Source organism: Vicugna pacos, chromosome 8 (genome assembly GCF_048564905.1).
Source record: "Vicugna pacos chromosome 8, VicPac4, whole genome shotgun sequence".
In the NCBI taxonomy this organism is placed as follows: domain Eukaryota; kingdom Metazoa; phylum Chordata; class Mammalia; order Artiodactyla; family Camelidae; genus Vicugna; species Vicugna pacos.
Genome location: NC_132994.1, coordinates 21831844 through 21848204, shown reverse-complemented (window position 1 = coordinate 21848204; position 16361 = coordinate 21831844). Strand labels below are relative to the sequence as shown.

Here is a 16361-nt window from a genome sequence, read left to right as displayed (position 1 = left end):
ATTTATACATGTTATAATCCCTGTATTTTTTAGTGAAAGATGTAAAAATAAATGAAAGGTTACCTATGTAAGCTGATTTCATTTTAATCACCATCAATTTCTTGCTGTCTATCTGAGCCCATTCAGGCTACTGTGGTAAAAATATTATAGATTGGGTGGCTTATAAATAGGAGAAATTTATTTCTCACAGTTTTGGAGGCTGAGAGTCCAAGCTCAGGGTGCCAGCATGGTGAGGTGAGGGCCCAGTTCCAGGTGGCATACCTCTTCTTGTATTTTGCAGTGGTGGAAGCAGCAAAGGTGCTCTCTTAGGCCTCTTTAAAACAAGCACTATTCCATCCATGAGGGCCTGTCCTCGTGACCTAGTCACGTCCCAAAGTGTCCACCTCCTAATGCCTAACCTTGACCATTAGTTGTCAACACATGAATTTGGAGGGAACACAGACATTCAATCTACAGCATCATTCATTATACATTCTACAGAGACACAAAAAGCCCTTTTCAAAAATTTTTATTTTATTTTTTTATTGAAGTATAGTCGATTTACAATGCTGTTTTAATTTCTGGTGTACAGCATGGTGATTCATTTATACAGATATATATTGGAGAGAACACAGACACAGAATATATTAATTCAAGTGAAACATATCCTTTTTTAGCCTCCATTGTAGCCTCATTTTTAAGGCAGCTACAAACCTGAGCATGATAGCCTTTTAATCCATAAAACAAAAATCAGCAAAAATACAGGTAAAGCCCTTAGATTGTATCTAGAACAATTTCTGCATAGAGTGATAACTCTGCCTTGTGACAATGGTTTGACAGTAGGATTACTCCTTACTGCTTTACTTGCCATTTGAATTGTCTTTGTCATTCATTTATAACAATGAGGTTGACTTAAATATTTAGTTTTCAGAGAGCCAAGAAGGTAATTGTCAATTATAGCCTTTGTTGAATTGTTAGTTGCATGATTTTAATTGATCAGACAAATGCCTTTTCAATGAAGATGTTGAGCAAAGACAGAATGGTTGGTTAAGCACCTTCTTAAGGGAACAGTAGATTCCTGGAAGCTCTTCTGCTGATTTTCTTTTTTCTTTTTTTTTCTTAACATTTTTTATTGATTTATAATCATTTTACAATGTTGTGTCAAATTCCAGTGTTCAGCACAATTTTTCAGTCATTCATGGACATATACACACTCATTGTCACATTTTTTTCTCTGTGATTTATCATAACATTTTGTGTATATTTCCTTGTGCTATACAGTGTAATCGTGTTTATCTATTCTACAATTTTGAAATCCCAGTCTATCCCTTCCCACCCTCTACCCCCCTGGTAACCACAAGTCTGTATTCTCTGTCCATGAGTCTATTTCTGTCCTGTATTTATGCTTTGTTTTTGTTTGTTTGTTTGTTTTTGTTTTTGTTTTTTAGATTCCACATATGAGCGATCTCATATGGTATTTTTCTTTCTCTTTCTGGCTTACTTCACTTAGAATGACATTCTCCAGGAGCATCCATGTTGCTGCAAATGGCATTATGTTGTCGGTTTTTATGGCTGAGTAGTATTCCATTGTATAAATATACCACCTCTTCTTTATCCAGTCACCTGTTGATGGACATTTAGGCTGTTTCCATGTTTTGGCTATTGTAAATAGTGCTGCTATGAACATTGGGGTGCAGGTGTCATCCTGAAGTAGATTTCCTTCTGGATACAAGCCCAGGAGTGGGATTCCTGGGTCATATGGTAAGTCTATTCCTAGTCTTTTGAGGAATCTCCACACTGTTTTCCATAGTGGCTGCACCAAACTGCATTCCCACCAGCAGTGTAGGAGGGTTCCCCTTTCTCCACAGTCTCTCCAGCATTTGTCCTTTGTGGATTTTTGAATGACGGCCATTCTGACTGGTGTGAGGTGATACCTCATTGTAGTTTTGATTTGCATTTCTCTGGTAATTAGTGATATTGAGCATTTTTTCATGTGCCTTTTGGTCATTTGTATATCTTCCTTGGAGTGTTGCTTGTTTAGGTCTTCTGCCCATTTTTGGATTGGGTTGTTTATTTTTTTCTTATTGAGTCATATGAGCTGCTTATATATTCTGGAAATCAAACCTTTATCGGTTTCATTTGCAAAAATTTTCTCCCATTCCGTAGGTTTTCTTCTTGTTTTACTTCTGGTTTCCTTTGCTGTGCAGAAGCTTGTAAGTTTCATTAGGTCCCATTTGTTTATTCTTGCTTTTATTTCTTCTAGGAGAAAATTTTTGAAATGTATGTCAGATAATGTTTTGCCTCTGTTTTCCTCTAGGAGGTTTATTGTATCTTGTCTTATGTTTAAGTCTTTAATCCATTTTGAGTTGATTTTTGTATATGGTGTAAGGGAGTGTTCTAGCTTCATTGTTTTACATGCTGCTGTCCAGTTTTCCCAACACCATTTGCTGAAGAGACTGTCTTTATTCCATTGTATATATTCTTGCCTCCTTTGTAGAAGATGAGTTGACCAAAAGTTTGTGGGTTCATTTCTGGGCTCTCTATTCTGTTCCATTGGTCTATATGTCTGTTTTGGTACCAATACCATGCTGTCTTGATGACTGTAGCTCTATAGTATTGTCTGAAGTTTGGGAGAGTTATTCCTCCAGCCTCTTTCTTTCTCTTCAGTAATGCTTTGGCAATTCTAGGTCTTTGATGGTTCCATATAAATTTTATTATGATTTGTTCTAGTTCTGTGAAATATGTCCTGGGTAATTGGATAGGAATTGCATTAAGTCTGTAGATTGCCTTGGGCAGTGTGACCATTTTAACAATACTGATTCTTCTCCCCTTTAAAATAGCACCCAAAGTAATAAAATATCTGGGAATAAATCTAACCAAGGAGGTGAAAGAATTATACACAGAAAACTATAAACCATTGATGAAGGAAATTAAAGAAGACTTTAAAAAATGGAAAGATATTCCATGCTCCTGGATTGGAAGAATCTTCTGCTGATTTTCCAACACTCACTAGATCATCTGGCCAGGACTGGATGCTTCTCAGGTTATCCTTATCATCGTTTCTGACACCACTGAGCGCTGATTAGTATGTATTGTGAGGAAGGCACTGTGGCAATACTTTCAGAGTTATGTGTAAATTAAGTGGTGCTCTGACCACCCAAAATATAGCCTATAGATAATAGTTGATCAAAGTTTCACATAAACTATCTATAAACCAATAAAAATTCAACTCATAATAATGTATGAATTTTTCCACTATCTGTTTATATTTGACCTCAAATGCTATAAAATTGATATGCTTACATATATAATTGTGAGAAAGGTTATCTGTACAAGAAAAAAAGAATCTTGTATTTTTTCTTATTTTTCTAGTAACAAATAACAATTGTTGTTTTTCACTTTTTTTCAATATGCAAATATGGAAGACCAAAAAATATCACTTTATTCAACAAAAACTAACTACATTACAAGAGATAACATATGTGTGAATGTATATGCCTATATATAGTAGTTGATTAGTATTTGCTGAATCCACTAGACAGAGTCTAATACAATATCTCAAACAATGTCTGGCATATAACAGGTACTAATTTTTAAAAAATCAATATAAAAAGAATAATTATCTTCCAGGAAATAATGATTTTTATATTATTAGACTGAATATTAATTTTTACCTTCAGATTGTCAGTGATCATTGATACAATTATAACAATATTCTGATTTTGGTTTTCTCAGAAGTATGATATGAGCTCTAAAGAAATAAAAAAGAAAATACTTTAGAAGTAGAGCTAGTAGCATAGCATTAATATTTGAAATGGGATGTTCTTAGTTTTCCTCCAGTGCTACGGTACAATATACTCATTTTTCCTTGAATGAACTTAATGAAATTCTGTAGTATGAATTAAAAATTTGTTTTTTATAACTCTCAAGATATGATACAGAAGTCATAGATCTTCCCATATCTAAATCATAATTATTTAGCTTCCTATAATGGTAACTTCCTAATGATTAGAATAAGAGCTGACCCTGTGATGAATATTTCCATATCTTCAGCAAACCTGTGGTCAAGGACATAGTGGTCCATTTGTTATTCAGTGAATTTCCATGTGGCATATCCTTTAAACACCTGTGAAAATATCCATTTTTTTTCCAGAGGAGCTTACAGATTTTCTTTGCCAGACAAGGATCACAACACATCTCATCCCGTTTTCCTTATATCTTAGCTACTGGGATAGCGCAATGGACTGAATTGTGACCTCCCAAAATTTATGTTGGAGCCCTAACCCCCAACTCAATGTGACTATATTTGGAGATAAGGCCTTTAGGGAGGTAAAGTTAAATGGGTCATAAGGGTAGGGCCGAAATCCAATAAGGTTGGTGTCCTTATAAGAGTCACCAGAGCAGTCTCTCCCTCTTTGTCTCTCTCTCCCTCCCTCTCTACGAGCATACAGAGGAAAGGCCACATAAAGATGCATACAGAAGGTGACTGTCCATAAGTCAAGAAGAGGGACTTCACCCGGAGCTGAATCTGCTGTCACCTTGATCTGGTACATCTAGCCTCCAAAATTATAAGAAAGTAACACTTCTGTTGTGTAAATACATCAGGGTATTTTGTCATGACCACCCAAACTGACTAGTACATTGTAGTCACATGGAATTTAGACCTCACCTTTGGTTCTTGGCACCATCATTTCTTCTTTCTAAATGTTCTCTATCCCATTTTACATGTATTTTTTTTTAAATGTCCTTTCTCTATGTGTGTGTGTGTGTGTGTGTGTGTGTGTGTGTTTGAATGGTATAAACCACTTAGTAGGGATGGGTAGGAGATTTTTGTGTGGCCCTAAATCTTCCCTGTTTTATCTGTAGGAGTAATAATAGTTCTCATAATATGGGGTGTTTGTGAGACTGGAGATAATCATAAAAAGCACTCTCTGGCTGGGACAAAGTAAATATTATACTAGGTTGGTATTTTAGCAGTTGTTTGGCAAAAATAATGTAGTATTTCAAGTCATCATTCTTACTAGCTTCTATGATTGAATTTACAATGTAAAAATATATTTTGGACAAAAATCCAATCCATCTTGAATTTTATCTGTTTTCTGTTTGATATGTTTTACACCAAAATTCTTCTTATGAAGATGAGCGTAGATGATGCCCTTTCTCTCCCACATATACACACATACACCTTAACGCTTGAGAAGAAAGGTATCTTTATGTTAAAATCAAGCATTTTGGAACCAGAATGCCTACATTTGAAATACATCTCTACTGTTTTCTAGCTATGTGAGATTGCTTAATGTCTCCATCTCAGTTTTAAACTAAAGGAGGGATAATAAATAGTACTTGCCTCTTTGGGAGTACTAAATGAATTAATACCTTCAACATACTTTGCAGTACCTAACTTACAACAAGCACAAGAAACATTAGTTACTCTTTGCAAGTAAAAGTCCTGAGATCTTTTTATGTACTTGGCTCTGGAAGGCATTTAGTTCATTTACTTCTGACTAAATTTCATTAAACTGAGTGAATAACACACTGTTTTAAAAAGTGGAAGTTCCCTTTTGCAGGAGTTACTGACGAAACGTATTTTATTTATGAACTCGAAGGACAAAAATAATTTTATTCTAATGCATATCTGCGATACTGCCAACTTGTAATGTTTGCTAATGAATTATTCCAGAATAATGAAAAATACACAGCAAGGGCCTTGGTCTTTGCCAAATTCCCAAGGAAAGCATTTTGAGATCTTTCTATCTGTGCAAGTATTCAGTGTAAGGGCATTTGCCCTGCCTCACCCTAATTGAGGCTCTGTTGTAGTGCATTTTCTAAGTGTGACTATGTTGGCCCTCCTTGATTATGTTAAATGAATTCCAGTCATCCCTCTGGCCTTAATGTTACTTACTGAAAAGAGAGTGACCTAATGGTTATAGTGAATTGTGTTTAATTGCACTTATTACAGTGCTTGTATATAATTTGCAATTACTGAGGGGTTTTTATTGTTGTTATTGTTTTTGTTGCTTCTGGCAATTTAAGGAACAGGCTCGCCATGTGAAATGACATCGAATTGTCCAGATGTTATTTTCTGTCTGGATGTGGGGATAGCGGAAAGTAGGTAAAGACGGGGGTAGAAAAGATTCAGTGAACAGTAAGAAGAAAAAAACTGACTGTCAGAAAATTTTACTGTGGTTACCTGTAATAAGACAAAGTTGATGACAATGATGCTTATTTGGGGGAAAAAGTACAGATAAGGCAATGAATTGTTCAATAATAGTCAAATACAGTGGCTTCCTATCTGCACATGCATTTAGGTGAAAACTGCTGAATGTAACTATTTTAAAACACTGAAAATTAAAAAAAAGTTTAATTTTCTTTTAAACATCTAAGAAAAGTTATTATAAATATAGAGCCATCACCATACCACAACTACCATCAATGCCAGTGGTGAATTGACTATTTTATGAAAGATGCAATGTGAAATTTGCAGAATAACAAGAAGCAAGATAAACATGATAGCACTGTTCTTTGGGAATTTCGGCCGCCAGAGATAGCTGTTTTCAGGTGAAGTGGCCAGATATCTTCAGACTGTGACTGAGAGACAAAGGGAAGAAATCTTCACCCACAAATGTCTTCAAGCTTTTGAATAATCCTTGAAGCTGTAGGGTAGTAGGAGTTCTGTTCTCTTGCATTGGAAGGTCAGAAATACTTGTCAGTTGTTGAAAAACTGGTGGGTTTCTCAAGGGCCACTCTTTCCAAGAGAATCCCTCAAGGATTTTCCCAAAATGGTAAAAGGTATAGATGTTTTTCTTAGGTAATTAAAATAGAGCAAGTTAGTAGTTTCCTAAATTTTAATGGTAATGACACATTTGTACTCACAAACTTTGTAGACTCCTTTGTATTTGTTACAAAATTTCTTTCTGAAAACTCAACTCTTCACCATGGCTGTCCATTTCATAATTTCCCCCTGTGGTAGAATGTCTCTAGTGCTATTAGGTCATTGAATTCAGGTGTAAGTTCTGGCACATAGGATTTGGGCTAGAACCATGGAAAACTCCAGTGAAGCTACCTCTACTTAGACTCTATATTAAGAAACATTGAATTACATAAAGAAATGAATTTAGAGACATTCAGAAATAGAAAAATATTCAGAAGGATATTTTTGAATTTCAAGTTAAAATTGGTTTTATTATACGTTCATTATGGCAATATTAAGTTATAAGTTATAATATAAGAAATATTAAGTTCTCAGATAAGATCTTCTGACATAATGTATTAATAGGAATTCTCAATGAATTAAATAAATGTATATCTCTTCCCCTTCCATTTGTTTCCTATTTAGTGTTTTACTTCCCAGTCAATTATAAGTGTTTTAGTTTGTTTTATTACCTAAAAATGCAATGGTTTAAAAAACTATAATCTTCAATAATCCTTAAAGAATTAAAATTATAGAATATCATATTCACTATATATCTAGTGTGTATATGTATATATATGTGTGTGTGTGTGTGTGTGTGTATGAAAATCTTCTAGGTGTTGTTCCTTTAGGATTGAAAAAATAAACATGCAGCAAGAGTAATTTTTATAATATGTATTTGCATATAGGCAAGTTAAAAAGATTATTCTTACATTTTGAGTTTAGTGGCATGAAAAATGATACTAATGAAAGAAATGAGGCAATTCCAGATGATCTTTGGAAGAAGGGATTAGAAAATATTGTCTACCTACCAATAGGGTAGTTGCCTTCAAGGTCATTTGATTTATGCTTTTTTTCAACTTTCTTGCTGCTCTCTGGATAGGGAATTATCTAGTGGATAGGAGTGCAGCTTGGAGAAGAGAAACATTGTGAACCAGACAGCTGCTTCCATCACTGCTGGGAAAGCCCTTCAAGTGTCCAGATTTATATGATGACATTGGTGCTGAATGCCCACCTCATCTCTGTGGCCTCATCTCCTGTTCCTCAGGGCACTTGAACTAAACCCTCCATGATTCTGGGGAAAGCAAGCCTCACTGGGCTCTGGCAGCACCAGCTGATTGTCCTCTGCTTTGCAGTTTCCTCAAATTTGGGGCCCCTGGGACTTTCCTTCTGGAAAGCTCATCTGTGCATTTTAAAGATGTTTCTTATGTTTCATCCAGCTTTTCTAGGCTTTTCTTTCTTTTTTTTAATTTTATTTTTCTATCACAAATATTTATAGGTAATCTTTTTTTTGGTATTATTGCCAGAATATATAGCTCTTTGGCCACAATTTTCTCAGCCATCCATTTGAATATAAGGAGTGGTGGTTTAGTCCCCATCGTTTCCATAAGAACCCAACCTCTAATTTTTTTACTTACTTTGAGAGGACATGCCTTTGAGTGTCTGCGCAGAATGCCCGCAATCCAGGTCTTTGTAAGAGAATATAGCCTTGAATTACTTTTGCCTGCTTGGAAGAAACAACATTCAAGGATGAATGCACGAAAAGTAATTCAGTGTTCTCAAAATTCAAAACTTTAACCACAGTTCAAGTCAGACCATCAGGGAGTACAAATTCGAAACTCATCATTTCAGCTTTTATGACATTTGATTTTTATATTGTGTTTTTCAGTTGCATCAACGGACACTATAAACAACTGCATGGAAATCTTTACTTTTGATACTGTAGGCAGGATGTTGAGGTTATTTTCCACAAGGTCACTCTGTATGTCTTTTATGATTATTCAAGAGAAATGTGTCTCTGTGCTTGGAAAATCTTGACTTTTGCTGAGCAGTTGGTTTGCTGTTGCCTCATAGATACTATTAATCTTAAAAGTGATCATATTTTCCTTATTCTTTGCCCAAAAGGGGATGCAACCTCTAGGCCTTATAAATGCATTTATACATTACAAAATTATCTTTTTCCTATTATAAGTGCAACTTTTAGTTATCAGTTTATTAATTATTAGTGCTAATATTTTAAATTATTTTATGAACAACTTCAAATACTGCATAAAATGGAGTAATTGTAAATAAATTAAGATATTGACATCATATAATATCACCAATTTGAGTTTGTTGGGGAATTATAATCAAAAACAATTATCTTTTCTAACCCAGAATTCCTCTCCACAAAGAGAATAGAGGAAAAAACCAACAAGACATGTTTACTATTGAATTAGCATTAAATCAGAATGTGGTGTGTATCACAGACAGTCTAATAAGAGACTGTAAAATAGAAGGATTATAAAGACACTCCCTTATATAGACAAGCAGATACAACACATTACCTAAATGTTTCAGATAACCATAACTAGTTCTCAGGTAAGAGGTCTTGACAGCACCAGTGGTCACACAGAGTTGATCCTAATTTTGCCTGGTAACTGTTAGTTAATTGGCTTTATCCAGAGGGAAGACGAAGATCTCATGTGTTTATGACAGGAGGTAGTCATGCAGCTTGTAGCAAGAAGCCCACCATAGTTAGGCTCCTACCCTCCTTCAGAAACTGGAAGATGGGAGGTGGAATCTATCTTCCTGGGTGTCTCCATTTTAAAGAAATTGCTCCCAGGTCCTTGAGAAAGACATTCCTGGTTCCTAAAGCTGACAAAACCCTATCTCGTCTTCAAAAGGATACCTATATTTCAAAGAGGAAAAAGTACCTATGCATCTTCCAAGGTAGGTGCTCTAAGAAAAGGAAGATAGGGAACTATCTTTCTTTCTTTGTTTTCAGCAGGGAGGATTAAGCCTGTTTTTCTTTTTTAATTTGTATTTTTGCCCTTACAAGTTGCTTAATGAATACATTAAAATAAATAAACAAATAAAAAGTAAATACATATTTTTTCACAAAACACAGTTAAATATATTATTTAAGTAACTATCACACAATAACAGATTGCAGATAATTTCACTGTCATTACTTCATAAAAAACCCAACAATGATCACATAATCATTAAATTGTCTGTGAACATTGGGCATGGTTTTCACTTACAAATAAGAGCATAATCAATTGATTGGATCCCAAGCCAACCCAAAGATGGTCTAATCTACAGCTTGAGTAGATTATATTGATAGCTCCAGTTCAGGTCCCTAACAGCAGAGGTAAATGCTACAGTGGCCAGGTGACAAGAAAACGAAACCCTCCTTATTCCTGAGTATAAGACTGAACCAGAAAGTGTGACAGGTAGAAGTTTGTCATGGTGTACTGCTGTTTGTCTTTCTGTGTTCCTCTGTCACTTTGTTAAAAGATAAATTGAGGCATATTAACATTTTAAGAATTTATTTGAGCAAAAATCTATTTGAATCAGGCAGTGGTTAGAGCACTCTGTGGATGGGAACTGGGGGAAAACTTTTACAAAGAAAAAGCAGAAGAAAGTGAAAAAAAAGAATCACTGGTTGGCTATAGCTTAAAACCTAGTTGGCTGTTTGTGATTGGTTGTCCTTAGGTTTCAATTTCATAACCTTGAGATATTTACAGGCTTAGGTTTTTGTTTGCTTGCATAGATGTCATGGTATTAGAGCCACCCGCGTGTGATGGCCTCTATTTGGTTTAACAATTCTTTTTGTGGCTCATTTCAGTACCCTGTATCTTGTGGTTGCCCAAGGACATATTATGTGGAAGTCAGTTTGCGTCCTGCTATCCCCCATTTATTCATTTACATAATATCTAAATATACCTGCTGCCCTTCTCTATGTTAAATCTTTCCCATTTTTTTCCCTGTGCATCTTCCTAGGCTACGTATGAAAAGGAATGCAGTCTAATTGGACAAAGTCAGATACATGTGTGAATGGCTGAAAAAAAATCTGTACTCCTCCTAGACACATTTTTACTTTCAAAAGAGAGGCTTATTATACCAAATGAATCCTTAAAATGTGGCAGTATATGAAAGGGATGCAGATAATTCAAGATTTGGGTACAGTGGTGTTACCAAGAAGACATACCAACTCAGTTTGGTGTCTTATCTTGTGTTAATTTTGTCTAAAGTATTTTTTACTGTCCTGGCTTACAGGCATGTGTCTACTTCCTTCCCACGTCCCTGAAACACAGACTTGCCCAGGATTTTGCTTATTTGTTGATTTCATTGTTACTTCAATGGAGTGGCAAGGCTTGTGCAGTTGGAAAGTAGGGCAGAGCAGAAGTGGTTATTTGTATGAGTGCTTTTTTGGTAAGTGACTGTGAGTAAATGACTCATCAAACACATATCCAAGAAAATGAGTTTCCTCTCAAAACATGAGGAAATACTGGAAAGTATTTTTTCCTAGAAAAATTAAATACTGTTTGTCCTCTGTCAAAATTAATTTAATTGAAGAATACAAAGCATTGCCCTTCAGTTCCACTTTAGAGTACAAAAAATGGTAACTGCCTTCCTTTGTAATTGTCTTTATCACTCATGTTGCAATTAGTTTAGCCCAATCCACCTCTCCCTTATTAAGAGTGGATATATTACAAGGCAGAGCGAAAAGAGCGCTCATGTGTTGAAAAAATTATTATGTATGAAATTAACTGTCTAAATTTAAATTCACTTCTGTTTTAATGAAAAAAAAAAGCTTAGATTTCCTTTATTTCCAAAGAAAGGGAAAGATGCTTCTGAGTTTTTGGAGGTATATCAGAGGCGAGACTTCATTTACTTGACAGTTAAAAATATTGTGGTGGATGGAGAACTATGCTAATAATGTTTCTCTCCCCTTGAGGCAAGAAAGTGGAAAAATTAGTGCAGGCTAATGAAAACAAGATTTTCACCTTTTCTTTTCCCCAACACAGTTTTTGTACAGATTAGATGCCACAGAATAAAAGTTGAACTACAGCATAATTTCTTTCACTATTTTAAATTTATGGTATTTTAATAGTTATAAGTTTAATTGAAATCTATATATTAAGGCTCTTTCCTCTGCATGAGAACTGACCCATTTTGGTATATTTAAAAAAAAAAAAACCTCTATTAAGATGCACGTTTTCCACTTCTTACTTGTTTTAAACTTTTTCTTAGAGTCTTCTAAAAAGATAGACTGAAAAATAACTATTAGAAGAAGAAAAATGTTTATATGTGCACTAATCTGTGTCTTTACAAGATAAATTTTATGTGAAATTAGAGATTTTACTTTAAAGTTTTTTTTTTAAGTTCTGACCCATGGCTTATGCAATCCAATGAAAATAGTTCAATGCCTTTCTTTTCTCCTTAGAACATCTTTTATATTGAAGATGATGATGATAGGAGCTCTTTATTAAGACCTTCTGATGAGCTGGGCATATCATTTGAGCTTTTTCTACGTATCTTCAGAAGCAACACTTAGAAGTAGATGTCATCTGTGTCCAGAGATGAGAAAACTGAGACAGAGGAAGATTCAGTCACTCAAGCAAAGTGACACTAGAAAGGAGTAAAGACTTGAATTTGAAGACTTGTCAATTTATCTTCAGGGTCATTATTTTCTACTGCTTCCCACAGACTGGAGCAGCCAACATGTACCTGGGATGTTTTTCTTCCAGAGAAAAAAACATTGAAGAGGCTGAAATAGGAAGAAGACAGGTGGGAGTGGCTTAGGTGGGAAGGTAGGGAGGAGGGTTTAAATTGTATTGACCATAATATTATCTGTAGAAAAAAATTCACATTATTCTATTGCTCACTTAAAGGCAAACACAGAACATTTTAAGAGGCCAACATTTATTTATCCTTCTTTCATTCGTTCAGACTGAGTGGTCTCCTTGTCCAAGACCTTCCAACCCTGGAGGCTAGAGAGGTAACAGGGCAGACTTGGGTCCTGTTGTCAGGGCTGTTCTATTGAAGAGCATTGATACAATGTCAGCACACTGGTGACACTGAGCTCTAGTGTGTCGCTTAGCCTGATCTCCAGGCTAGGATGCGAGCATAGAGGTTCAAGCCAATACTGCATGTTCTATATTTTGAACTTTCTAGCAAATGCCTGACCTGCATAAATGGATAGCTTTCCTTTCAATGGTAAAATAATGAGAAACAAATACAAATTAAAAGATGAAACATAGAGCCCCTAGAAGGATTCTTAAGAGATAGTAAATATTGCTCTGAATTTAGAGAAAATAAAATTCTTCAAAAATATTTTCTTTTGGAATTACATGGACAATGCCCGATAATGTAGGTTTTAGGACAAAGGAGGAGGGAGAAACTATAAGAATATAAACTAATATTAAAGTAAACTTTAAGCATATAAGACATGAAAGAATTTGCAATGGAAATGATAGATACATTGATATGAAAATTTTTAAATTATATACATAAAAACATTAATCAGTCATATATACCTTACTATATGCCAAGCATTGTCCTAAAAACTTTACATCTATTAACTCATTTAATTTTCACAACACTATTAGCAAAGCACTGTTATTATCCTCATTTTACAGCTGAGAAAACTGAGGCAAAGAAGCATCAAATAAATCGCCTGAAGCCTGTAGTTATTAAACAGTGGAGCTAGGATTCAAGTAGAGGCAGTATGTATGGCTCTTGATAACAAAAGAAATTAAAATTAAAGCAATGATCATCTAAATTTTTCATATAACATTTTGGTAAAGATTTAAATAATAATTTTTAATGTTTCTGCTGAAAATGCAGGGGCAAAACTCTGATGAAAAAAGTAATTTGAATCAAACTTTCTAACAAGCAATTTGATAACTTGTGTCCTACCTCAATCACAATTCTGAAGATGCAGAGATTCAGAGATACCGTGATAAAATTTATGTATCAAGATTGTTCCTTATGGAATTATTTCTAATAGGAAATCTGGACATACACTAAAAACTCAATAAAAGAAGAATTTGGTAAATTATGATTTATTTATATGATGATAGTTGCATAGCTATTATAATTATTTCCTGAAAAACTGTCAAGGTAGAATGTTAATAAACAGCAATTAAAAATTGTATCTTTAGTGTCTTCCTATTTTGATAAAATTGCTAAGATATTTATTTGTATGAATTTATTATGTGTAAAACTGGAAGAAAATATAGAACATAAATAATAGTTATTTATGATAGAATACGAATTTTTTAAAAACATAATCCTCTTGCCTACTCTTCTAACTATAGGCAGGGATCAGTTATCAGGGACAAAAGTGTAATTTTAAAACACAATTACATTGAAATGTTGGCTTTAAATGTTAATTTATAGCATGACTTGGATGCTTTTAAATATTTTATAGTGGAAAATACAGTTTAATTTTATAGATAGCAGGTATAAGCAAGTCACTTTAATAATTTTGACTAGCCTATTTTTAAAAAGTTACCTTTACCTACAACATACAAACCACTGTGCTCGGTGATATAGAGATTACTAATAGGATTATAGAAAGATCTTGCACCTGAACAGTGCCCATAGCATAGCAATGCTCAATAAATAATTGAGGAGAGATGGGTGAGGGGAAGGGGAAGAGGGAGTTAAAGGGAAAGAGGGTAGGGAAACCTTGTATGGAGTTTAAGATATAAACCACAATATTTAGATAGAAGGCAATAGATGCAATAATTGAAATATAAACAAAATGTAAATGTTGATTACAGTTTAGTGGCCAGGTTATTTTTATGGACTGTCTTATGAATACTGGGTTTAAATTTTAGAAGCACAGGTGAGAGTGCTGGGTGGTTCAGACAAGCACATTGGAGAACACAGGATGGCTTGACCCATGGAGTGGCTCCATGGATCTGCCTGGTGTTTTGACTTCTAGACTTGTTCACATCTGCCCACATTGGGCAGAATACCTTTAAACAGAAATTGGATTGTATTTCTTTCCCATAGTACTTCAGTGGGCTACTATTATCCTTGTAGTAAAATTCTCTAGACAGTAAGACCCTATGTGGTCAGCCCTTACCAACCTCTCCTTCCTACTTGCAGCACTCCTTTTTCTCTGTACTCCCACCACCCCATCCACCCTCTTTCATTTCCTCTATTAAGAGCTTTGTAGATTTCCTTTCTTTGTTGTAATTCTCTAGCCATGCTCTTTGTTTGGCTTTCCTATTTTTGTTTAATTATCGTTCAGCTTAACTTCACCTCCTCAGAAAGGGGATAAAACCACTTTCATGGCACGTACCACCATTTGTTGTCATTGTATTTGCTCAGTTACTGATTAATTAGCTGATTGAGAAATTAATTTTTTTCCTGTCTCTCCCACAAGACATTTGGCTCCATAAAGATAGGCAACATCTCTGTCTGGTTAGTTCAACATTTAGTTCAATGCCATCACATAGTAGGGTTTCTAGGGACAGTTGAAGATTTGACGACCATTGTATTTAACGAGTGAAGACTTAGGATAGAAAGAAGTTTTAGACTTCTGCCCAGTAAAAAAGTTTTCTATCTAAGACAGAAAATGACACTGGGCATTGAAATGAGAGAGACTTTAGAGAAGCCACCAAGACAATACCTAAAAATTCAGCAGTTATTGCCTGAAAAAGAAGAGACATAGAGTGTGATCCAGTCATGTGGCGAGTGTCTGTAATAAAGACAGAGATTCCAGGAGAATGAACAGGTTTAACTTACAAAGATGATGGTTGCTTTTCCTTTTTTAAATCAAAATTGAGATTCTGGCAGGAAAGCCAGGTCGAGATATCCACAGGTGTTTGGAATTAGGAGGTAGATGCTTGTGTAAGTGGGTAAATTAGAAAACTGGAAATTGACACAACATTGTAAACTGACTATATTTCAATTAAAAAATATGAAACAAACAAAAAAACTGAATATTGTGTGTTGAACAAGTGAAATGCCCCTTAAAGGTAATTACTGTAGTTTAATGTGACTTTATTAGAGTTCAAGAAACACTGCCCATTGGTTATATAACTACAGGCTTATAACATTTCTGATCCAGTTGACTCAGACTCTACAAGTTATGTGTGTGAATGTGTATAGATGTAAAAACATCACTCTTTAGGATTTTGTTTTTGTTTTTTTTTTGCATTTGCTTTGGCAGGGCATTTGAGAAAACTGAAATATTTATGTTAGCTATTCTAAAAATTTGGACTTCAGTTTAGAGGATTTGGTTTAATGCCACACGTATCTTTCTTATTCCCATTTGCCAGTCTACAGATAAATGCATTACTGTTCAAAACTTCAAAAGCTGAATGCAGCACTTGCCAAAGAGATAAAGACAAAAGACTTAAGATGCTATGTTATGCATTCGTTACAAGGAAAAAGCATATGTTAATAGTAAAATTAGTAAAATGTAGACACCGTTAAGGGATAATTGAGGTCAACAAAGGCAGCCTGCGTCAGAGCATGGGAAGGACTTGGGAGCTGGGGCTCCCTTGATGGCTGCATTCTGAAGAACATCAGGTTCAGGAAGAAAATTCTATACATTTTGAATGTTCTTACAACTTGGCAAAGTCCATTTTCTCGTGTAGTGCAACTCTGAGTCCTGCTGAAAAAAATAACTGTTTAAGATAGAGGTTCACTGAAAGAGCAGTTTAAGGAGCAAATTGCAACA

General features: G+C 34.8%; 1 long non-coding RNA gene across 1 annotated transcript in view; it reads left to right on the top strand.

Annotated features, from left to right (window-relative positions):
* LOC140697667 (uncharacterized) overlaps window positions 1-16361 on the top strand; it is a 63411-nt gene that overhangs the window by 42596 nt on the left and 4454 nt on the right. Inside the window, exon 2 of the long non-coding RNA XR_012074853.1 lies at window positions 12105-12448. This is a non-coding gene — a long non-coding RNA (uncharacterized lncRNA). The remainder of the gene's footprint in view (window positions 1-12104; window positions 12449-16361) is intronic.